The 10,804-nt window shown below is 44.1% G+C and overlaps 1 pseudogene; it reads right to left on the minus strand.

Annotated features, from left to right (window-relative positions):
• Nucleotides 1–780: 780 nt before the first annotated feature.
• Nucleotides 781–9,279, minus strand: LOC142433272 (uncharacterized; annotated as a pseudogene).
• Between the last annotated feature and the right edge of the window lie 1,525 nt (nucleotides 9,280–10,804).

A 10,804-nucleotide genomic window follows, 5' to 3' on the forward strand; every position in this document is an offset into this window, starting at 1 on the left:
ACAATAAACATGTTTATAACCAGTGAGGCTCAGTCAAAAACTATGTAGCAGTGAGGAATTACTAACCCCAAATGAAGGCCGAAAATGATGTTGGAAGAAAGGGAAGTAAAAGGAAAATAGAGGACGAACCAGGAGGCAAAGGACATTTACAGATGCTTAAATACAGGCATGGACATATTTAAATAAATCTATATCATGAGAAGGGAATAGAACTATGTATTCATAGCTAAATGTTAAAAATGAAGGTTTCAGATGGGCATTGCTGTTGGCCGATGCTTTCAGTGCAGCTTGAACTTCTTCCTTCAGCACCACTGGTGCTTGGTCACATGCTACCTCCTGATATAGTGGAATGTCAACTAGTTCTTTTTAGTGCTGGGACTCTGTGTTCTTTCCATCTTCTTTTGATGGTTCCTGCACCACTCAACATGTTGCCCACAGAAGCATTCAAGATTGCCACCAGAGGACTTGAGGCTCTAAGATTTCATGAGGTTTTCGAATTGAAATATGTCAAGTGTGTTCTTCCCTTTTCTTTTTTTAACTATACGTTTTTAAACATTTCATTATAGTATTTGACATTGTCTTTCTTAGTTGCCTTTTGAGATTTTCTATGCAGCTCTCTGACTTCATTTTTTCCTCCATTGTTTTAGTGACTCTATGATTGAGAGCAAATTTCAGAGTCTCTTCTGACAACCACTTCTGCCCCCCCCCCTATTTTTAAGGACCTATTATTTTTGTCATAAAATTAGTGTACAATACTATAAATCTGTTCTTGAGACTTTCTCAAATTTCAGATGCGATGGATCTAAGCTTGTATTTTGACTCATGTGGATTTGTTTTCATTTTATTCAGGTATATCCTGAACTTATGACTCCTCCTTTCCAAAACCCACTCCTCAGTGTATTAGCACAGTACCTCCTTTCTGCAGCCACATGAGTATGTCACAGTTGCTCTTTCTTAAGTCAAGTTCATTGGGATTGAAAGTTCCTTCCCTTTAAAGCCCCTCCTCCTTCTAGTCCTGCCCCAGAGTAGATCACAGCCTCTCCTCCCTGCTGCCATGCCCCCAGCAGCAAAGCTTCTCTTCCATGTAGTCAAGCCCCTCCGGACCTCAAAGTGCTCCCACAGTCGTGACCCACAGTACATCATAGCTGCTCTACCTTACAGCCCTGCACTCAACATCAAAGCCGCTCATCCACCAAAACCCATGCCTTAGAACATCTCAGAATTTCACACGGCTCCACCACACAGTACATCACAGTTATGCCCACAGCCCTGCTGCCCATCAGCTTTTTACCGCCCTGCTGCCCATCAGCACTTCACAGCAAAAACCCCCATTCAACAGCCCTTCCTTTACTATGTGTGTTTGGCAGGGTTCTTCAGAGGACCAAAACTAGGACTCTTTATATTTATATATATGGATTGATACAACACGAAGGCATATAATAACTAATTAGTCCACACAGTAGTACAGAGGGCTTAGTTCAACTCACCTATGCAAAAGAGTTAATATACTGGAAGTCCTTCAACTCATGAGTAGTCTTGGGGCCAAGTTCAAGGAAGTAGAAGGCTGATTCTTCCCTCAGGAAATGCTGGCAGAGTCCTCCACAGGCAGCAAACAGCAGGTCAGGTCACCTACAGTCAGCAGCTCAGGAGTTGACCAAAGCAGCCCCTGATAAAGTATTGAACTCAAGCAAAGCAAAACGACAGCATCCACCAGCCTCATTCTCAAGCAATGTGTGTTAGTCTAAGTAGACTAGAGGGAAAAAAACCTTTAGAAACTCATATGTGTTTAAGAGAGTGTTTTATATAAAGGGGAACTGTATACTAAGAAAGCTCGTAAGTCTGATATTAGCTCTTATGTCCGGTGCCAATCTGCAAAGTCCTCTTCAGACTCACGAAACAGATACAATAATGCCGAATGGAGGACAATCACAGGTCAGTGGGTAGAAAGTCTTTGAATCAACTGGCGTTGTAAGCATCTCAGTGCTGGCCATGCTATCTATGTGCCTTCTCTGGCTTCAGAGGTCTGGTTGCATCAGCGTGGGTCCATGTGGCTTCCCCGGCTCAGGGCACTAGCATAGTTCCATGTATCTTCTCAGCTGCAATGTCTCGCAGGGAACTAGCAGGGGGAGAGGGATAGAGAGAGAGACTTTCTGTCTCCTGCCTCAAAGGAGGAAAATACTGGAATTCCCAGAGTCCACAGGGGAAGGCCATGCCCACGCAGAAGCCTTATTGGCTATTACCCCATTGACACAGTCGACTCCACTGCATCAATCTTAATCCTCTTCAATCCCAAATTGATGCCAGATTATGTAACTATCCTGCAATGTACACACCAGTAGCTTGGTGAAGCAGGTCTCAAAGGAATCTCAAGTTCTGGGGACACGATCCATGAGTGGGAAGTCCCACAGATAGTGTATCTCACAAGTTGGGGCAGAGAGCTAGCTAAAGTAGCTGCATGCTGGTCCAATCATCAGAGATCTAGAGAGCAAGGGGAGAACATTGCAGAGCCCTTTATCTCTTTGCCTTCCAATCAAACTGTGACCTGATCAATCCAACATGTTTTTATTGACCAGGTTGGCATAATAAACCTACCTTTCACAGTTGAATCCTCGCCAACTTGGCACATGTGCACAATTTTTTATCCATGTATAATTTCAAGACATTAATGGAATCACATTTAAACCTAACTTCATACATCACTTACACATATATCGCAAATACCCTGAATCTAACTTTGTCTGGTACATCTAACGTGAACAAAGGAAAGGTATTCAATAAGCACATATAAAGAAGATGACCTGACAATTACAAAGCCTGCTTTTACAAATGACCACGTGGTCATAACTGGTAGTTCTACTACCCTCTTCTCCTACCCAATTTGGGAAACCTTTGCTGATGACCAGCACCTTATTGACCATGGTTGTTTGCCTGGTGGGGTGATCCTGGCCTTCATTCCTGAGGGGTCTGGGTCATTAGATGACCTAGTTGTACTGGGTTGCTGTAGTTTATCATTTGCTTTAATCACAGGGCTGGTTGTACTAAGAGATGGCCTATGGGATCTCCCAGATTTCACACATATTCTCCTTTACCTCCAATATGTAGCACCAGTCAAAGTTTTCCTTATAATCAGAAGAAATTATACCACTTAATACAGTGAAGGCCCGCCTGACCTATTGATCCAAAGACAGAAAAAGCCCAAAGTGGTCAGAGTACATTCTAAGCTGTCAGTTTAGTGGAATTGGTGTTGTGTTTCCAGGGGGGAAGGGTTCTTGCCTTTGGTACTGGGACCCCCAGACCTGAAGAGCAAAGATAAGGTTGTTGGGACAGGAAGCAGAAATGCTGCCAGTGGATCACTAGGAGCAATAGTGAGTGGTTCCGTGCCAGCTTCTATGCCTTGGATCCTGGTCCCATGAATCCTGGCTATTGGAGACAAAGCGCCATATATTGGCCACTGGTTTGTAGGGAATACAACCTCCTGGCCAAGCTGCACACGTTGGTGCCACCTAGCTGGTGGTGTAATTGTGATTTAGGGGGGGGGGGAATTCCATCCTTGTATCAAGCCAGCTGTTTCAGGATGATGAAGAACATGCTATGACCAGTGGATTCTATGGACATGAGCCCATTCGCTGTGAAGTGAGGTTCTTGATCTACTGCAATGCTAAATGGGATGACATGATGGTGAATAAGGCATTCTCTAAGTTCACCAATGGTAGTTTTGGAAGAAGCATTGCATTCAGGGAAGGCAAATCTAAATCCAGAATAGGTGCTGATTCCAGTAAAAAGAAAATGCTGCCCCTCCCCATGATGAAAGTGGTGCTATGTAATCGACCTGTCGCCAAGTGACCGGTTGATCTCCTCCAGTAATGATCTCATCTCTTTGACTTAATGTTGGCTTCTGCTGCTGACAGATGAGGCACTCAGCTGTGGCAGTCCCCAAGCCAGCCTTGGTGAGAGGAAGTCCATGTTTCCCCACCATGCATAATCTCCGTCCCTGCTACCATCTCCACTTTGTTCATGTGCTCATTGGGCAATGACAGGAGTGGTGGAGACAACAGTAGGACTAGTGTCCACAGTGTGTGTCATCTTCCCTACTTGATTGTTAAAGTTCTTCTCTCCAGAGTAAACATTTTGGTAAGCGTTCACATGAGACACAATTATCTTTACTTGCTTGGCCCATTCATTTACCTTTTTTCCATTCTACCTTGTTCCCAATGTTCCAATTATGTTCCTTGCAATTTCCTGACCATCCAGTCAAGCCATGAGCCAAAGGACATGAGACAGAATACATTCCAACACCACATTTGGCCATTTCTCCTTCCAGACCAACTGATCTGTCAGGTGCCCGGCTAGAGTTTTGCATATTGGGAAGATTTCCCTTCACCACTGTTCTTAGGGAGATCCCAGAAAGGGGCTGAATTGATACTGCCGTCCACTTATGCATGGCACCCACATATCGTGCATTTCCATCAGTCAACCAAGCATGAATTTTCTATTCTTTAGTGAACTTACCATCAGGAACTCCCAGGAGGCCACAGGGGCAGACAGGGGGAAGGAAGGTACCATGACAGGAGTGGAGACTATGGGCCTTTTGACTTCTTCATACAGCTTACTTGTCCCTTCAGGTCCTGCTTTGGCCCGATCTTGCATATACCACTTCCCTTTAACCATGGAATGTTGCTTTGCACGGCCAAATTTATGAGACTTTGGGTCAGACAATACCCAGTTCATGATGGGTAGCTCAGGTCTCACGGTGACTTTATGGCCCATGGTGAGGCATTGAGCCTCCACTAAGGCACAGTAGCAGGCTGTTATTCAATAGGGGAGTATTTGTCTGTAGAGGATGGCAGGACTTTACTCTGAGATCCCCTCAGGGTTCTACGCTGTGATTCACCAATAGGGGTCTGCCAAAGACACCACTCCACATCTACAACTGACACCTCTAGCACCATTGGGTCAGCTGGATCATGTGGTCACCGTGGCAAAGCAGCTTGCCCAGCAGCCTGAACCTGTTGCAGAGTCTTTTCTTGTTTGGGTCCCACTCAAAATTTGAGGCTTTTCTTGTCACTTGATACATACGGCAAAGTATAACACCCAAATATGGGTTAGGTTGCCTCCAAAATCATGAGAAGCACACTAGGCATTGTGCCTCCTGTTTAGTTGTTGGGATGGGGACAATGCAATACCTTATTCTTCGCTTTAATAGGAATGTCTCGACATGCCCCACACCACTGGACCCTACACATTTTAATGAGATGGATGATGCCTGAATCTTTGTTGTGTAGATTTCAAAACCTTTTTCAAAGTGATGTTGAACCAATGTATGTAGAGTTTTTGATACATCATCCTTAATGAGTCCAATCAAAATAATGTCATCAATATAATGGACTACTGTGACATCTTGCTGGAGACAGGGAATCAAGATCCCCTCAGAATAAATCATGGCAGTGGGTGGAATAGTTGATGTACACTTGGGGGTGAGTTGTGAAAGTGTATTTTTGCCCCTGTCACCTGATGGCAAACTCCTTCTGGTGGTCCCTTGATCCTCATATTGAGAATAAGTTATTGGCCAGCTCAATAGCTGAATACCAAGTACCAGGAGAAGTATTAATTTGCTCAAGCAATGAAATCACATCTGGAATGACAGTTGCAATTGGTCAGTTTTAAGATATTGCACTGTCATTGTCTTGGATCCCTCTTTTTTTGTTTTTGTTTTTTTTCCCTTTACATGCCTTATAGTTGAGTGAAATGGGGATATGGTTGGATTCACCAGCCCTGCATCCTTCAAGTCTTTGATGATGGTACTGATCTCGGCAATCCCTCCAGGAATGCGGTATTGCTTTTGGTTTACTCTTTTTGAAGGCAATGGCAGTTCTAATGATGCCCACTTGGTCTTTCCTACTATAATAACCCTTATTCAACATTTCTGGAATCCAAAATGAGGGTTCTGCAAGTTACTAAGTATGTCTGTTCCAATGATGCCTTCTGGAACTGGGGAAATAAGGGCCAGATGTCTTTGGGGGTTCACTGGACCCAAAGTGAGGCATACCTGAGCTAAAACTCCACTGATAACTTGACCTCCATATGCCCCAGTCTGATTGCTGGGCCTTCAAAACATTGTGTTTCTCCCATAATTAGTGTCGGTTCATAGCCAGTGTCCAGTATTCCATGAAAAGTTTGATTATTTCCTTTCCCCTTGAACAGTCTCTCATAAATAGCTGCAGGTCACTTTGGGGAAGGCTAGAAGAAAAACTAACAGTGTAAACATTTGGTGATGGATCAGGGTCCTTCTTCCAAGAAGACTTCCACTCATTCAAGGGCTTGTAAGTCTGTAACTGGATAAGGCCTGGGAAATGCGTGTTTGTGACTCTCTGTTCTGCTGGTCACCTGATCTAGCATTCTTCTGCCTGTATAGATCATGTAAATATTTGGTAGGTTTCCCATGTATTTTATTGCTAGGGATACCATGCAATTAGTCCTCAAGAGACAGGTTGCTGTGATTATTATGGAAATCTTGCTGTCCAGTAAGATAACCTGGTCCAACCTATTTTATTGATTCCGTGTTAACACCTGCCCCCTACAACTACTGGGCCAAATCAGTCAGATGGTAGGTAAATGTGGGAGTTCACGTAGGACATTTCCCATGGTTCATCCTATTGTACATAAAATAACATGCACAGGAGTCTTCAGAGATGCTGGGCCCACTTCACAAAGGAGTTCCTTATGGTTATGGTAAAAGATATGTCCTCTGGTCACTCTTTTTGGGGGGGCTATTCTGGCATATAGATTCCAACATACCACAGGCCATTGAATGTCTGTGTCTACAGTGTACTAACGTAGGCTGGGTTGGTCAACCTCAAGGTTGTCTAATCCAGGCCATTGGCAGTCCATGCTTCAGTGAACCAGCCAAATAAACAATTAGATCTCTTTTAACATCTCTTGCTGAGTAGTGAAAGAAGAATCTGTGCTTAGGGGTTCCTATATCATGAAACTCAGACTGGCCTAAGGTTACATTACTTGCACCAGTATCCCACACCCAGGCTTCTGCTTGTATGTATTAGAAAACTAGCAGATCTTTATGCAATATCTTCTAAGGCATCTCCCCCAAGCAATGCTACAGATGTAGCCCCACCTGGTGTTTCAGCTTCAACATTTTGGCTAATCTGCTCAAATATGTGTTGTTTTATTGGTAGTGTATTACTCCCCTCAGGTGGGAGGGGTGGATATATTGACTCGGGAGGCTCAATCATTTCTAGGTATTCAATATCCTCCTCTTCCGCATCATTCTCCACTATTTCTCGAACCAATGTTTCAGGGTCTCAATTCTTTGTGATTAATGCCCTTACTTTTACATGAGACACTGTAGACCTACAATTCAGCTGATGCTCTATTTCAGCTATTCGTATGATGAGACTCTGGATTTGATTTTTGGCAATGTCAGCTATATTACTATAGGAGAGAAGATTCTCCTTTGCAGCACATGCAGAAGCTTTTGTGTCTGTTATTTGGCACTTGAGATGTGCTTCTGAGGTTCCAAGATGATCCCTTTCCTTGATCACAATTTCTTTTGTGAGGAGGACCAGCCAACCAGCTTCCCTATACTTCTCACCCTGAGAAAAATCCTGGAAAACATCAATCAGATGATCACTGAGAGCCTCTCTTCTCACGAGCACTTAATCTGTTGGTGGTGATACTGTGGATATTAGCTTTGCTATGTCACACCATGGATTAACAACACCCACTCGAGTAAGAGTGGCAGACTTATCCATGCCTTTAGGGGTAGAGACAGACAGCACTGTCAGTGCTGTTAAACCTAATCAGGCTGGAGAGCCAATTTGAGAAGCCCATATATAGTATCTAGTTTCTGTAGAACCAATCCCGGTACCATGTTTGTTAGTCAGGGTTCCCTAGAGGAATAGAACTAGAACACTCATGATTATATATATATATATATATATATATATATATATATATATATGTGTGTGTATGTGTATATATATGGATTTATTCAACATGAAAGACTACAATAGTTAATTTGTCCACACAACAGTATATAGGGCTCAGTTCAACTCACTGTGGAACAGTTAATTTACTGCAAGTCCTTCCACTCTAGAGGGCTGAGAGGTCCAAGAACAAGGAAGTAAATGGCTGAGCCTTCCCTTGAGCAATGCAGATAGAGTCCACTCACAGGCAGCAAACAACTTGGGGTGGGGGGGTAACCAAGAGCAGCTCCTGTGCTTAGTAAAGCAGGCCCTGATGGAATATTGAACTCAAACAATGCAAGACAACAGGATCCACCAGTCTCGAGATCAAGCAATATACACACCATAAACATGGTACAACACAATGCATGGGTTTGATGTCTATAGGTATTGTGGCTCACAAATTGAGGCAGAGGACTAGCTAAAGCAACTGCTCTCAGGTCAGATCACCAGAGAGAAAGAGAGCAGGGCCCAGACCTTTGCCAACCCATTTATCACTTTGCCCTGAAATCAAACTGCGACCTGATTCATCCACATGTTTCATTACACATCACACACAACCACAACATACCACAATCCCTAACTTCTCTCATTCAGTACAATACTTCCCATCATACCACTTGTCAACCATTTTGTCACACTGGTTCCTGGAGTGTTACTGTGATTCTGGAAGCAATGTTAGAGGATTGTAACTGTAGCTGGCTCACCCAACGTAAACAGGTTTGTTTCAGGGAAGCTTCTGGACTAACAACAACCAAAAGAGAAGGAATCAGCTGCCCACACTGGAGGAAGTAACTGCTGAAGATTTTCTGAACCTCAGTAGGGCACCAAATATTAAACCGATGCACAAATCTTTTCTTCACTAACATTCAAGACATGCTGTCTCCTAGTTGATCCCCTTCTTACCTTGGGTGGGAGGGGTCATTCCTTCCTGAGTATCACCCAACCCTCCTCTAGTGTGAGTCTGGGGCCAACTCCTTCCCTCCCTCTCAGCTACTGCTCCAACAACATTCCAGAGTCCATTCATCTAGCCCACCAGCTTGCTGGCCCTTGCTGCAAGTTCTCACCGTGCACAGAGACCTAAGGAGAATGTCCTGTCTGTGGAGGAACCCGGCTTCACTCCTCAGGAACTGCTTGCCAGTGGCAACACCTGGCCCAAACAGGAGTCACCTGCAAGGAGCACGCTTCCAAAGTCTCCCAGGTGGACCTTCCACTCTGCCATATTCTGTTTGTAAGTCTGGGTTTTCCTATTGCACAAAGACACCGACTTAGTAGATGGAGAATATCGGATCAGACCCATGTTTCTCCCCTCTACTCATTGTGCTGTGGTAACATGCATGCAACCCAAGCATTGCTGACCACCACTTGTAAGTGTACACTTCAGGGGCTTTAACCGCATCTACCATGTTGTACATCCATCACCATTATCTATTTCCCCCACACCATTATCTATTTCACCGCACACAGACTCTCAAACACCTGCAGCATTTTCTCACGTGTGGTGACACCCAGCAATAAAATTATGTTTGTTGTTATTAACATAACTATAATTTTGCTACCATTATAAATCAGGTGACCCCTATGGAAAAGTCATTTGATCCATAAAGGGGTCTCGACCCAGAGGTTGAAACCCAATGCTCCAGGGAATGGTTGAAATCCCCCTGTTGGGTTTCAAGACTTTAAATCTTTACTGAAGTAACAAGACCCATATTTCTCCAGTGGAGTGGCTGGTGGTTTCAAACTGCTGACCTTGCAGTGAGTAGCTCAACTCATATCCACTACACCATCAGGGCCCACTAAATTTAAACGTCTTGTATTTCACCTTTTCCCAATTTTCTATCCCTTAATAGCCGCTGATCATCCACTCCTAATATGTTGTTTTTGTTAGGTGCAGTCAGGTCAGTTCCAACTCATAGTGACCTATATAGAACAGTGTAAAACATTGCCCAGTACTGCCCCATCCTTACAATTTTTGTTTTGTGCCAATTGTTGCAGCCACTGTGTCAATCTATCTCATTGAAGGCCTCCCCCTATTTAACTGCCTTTGAAATTTACCAAGCATGATGTCCTTCTCCAGGCACTGGTCTCCCTGAAAACATGTCCCAAAGTCAGGAGATAAAGTCTCGCTGTCCTTGCCTTTAAGGAGCATTCTGGCTGTACTGCTTCCAAGACAGATCTGTTTGTCTTTCTGCAGTCCATGGCGCTTTCAACAGCCCCACAGTCCAAATGCAGAGATTGATTTTGGTCTTCCTTATCCAATGTCCAACTTTCACATGCTTTGGAGGGGAAGGGGGAGGAATTTAAGAACTAGAGGAAAGTTATATGTTTCATTGTTGTTACCCTCTACCCTGACTGGCTCATCTCCTCCCCACAACCCTTCAGTAAGTGGTGTCCATTTGGCTGCCAACGGGCCTTGAGTCTCCACTTAGCTCTCACACATTTACGATGATATGATTTTTTGTTCCCTGACGCTTGATACCTATGGTCACTTCTTAGTGATCTTGCTTAGCTTTCCTCCAGGGATAGTGTTTGTAATAGTCAGGGTTTTTTTTTTGTTTTTGTTTTTGGTGCCAACATGGCACTGGTAACAAGATGTGGGTATAGTTTAGACTGTCAATCAGGTCGAAGCTGGATGACCTCTTTTGGAATTTTCACTGAGGCCAGCCCTTCCTCTTTCTTCCTGGTGGTCGGATAGGCACACTGCCTGAGTTAGCTGCCCTGCCTCTACATGTATACTGGGTTACCTGTGGGCCAGGCCGAGCCACTCATGGACTGGGTGGGCCATGTTGCTGTGCCTTGCTCTTATACACCATGGAGCTGTCCCA

Source organism: Tenrec ecaudatus, chromosome X (genome assembly GCF_050624435.1).
Source record: "Tenrec ecaudatus isolate mTenEca1 chromosome X, mTenEca1.hap1, whole genome shotgun sequence".
Lineage (NCBI taxonomy): Eukaryota > Metazoa > Chordata > Mammalia > Afrosoricida > Tenrecidae > Tenrec > Tenrec ecaudatus.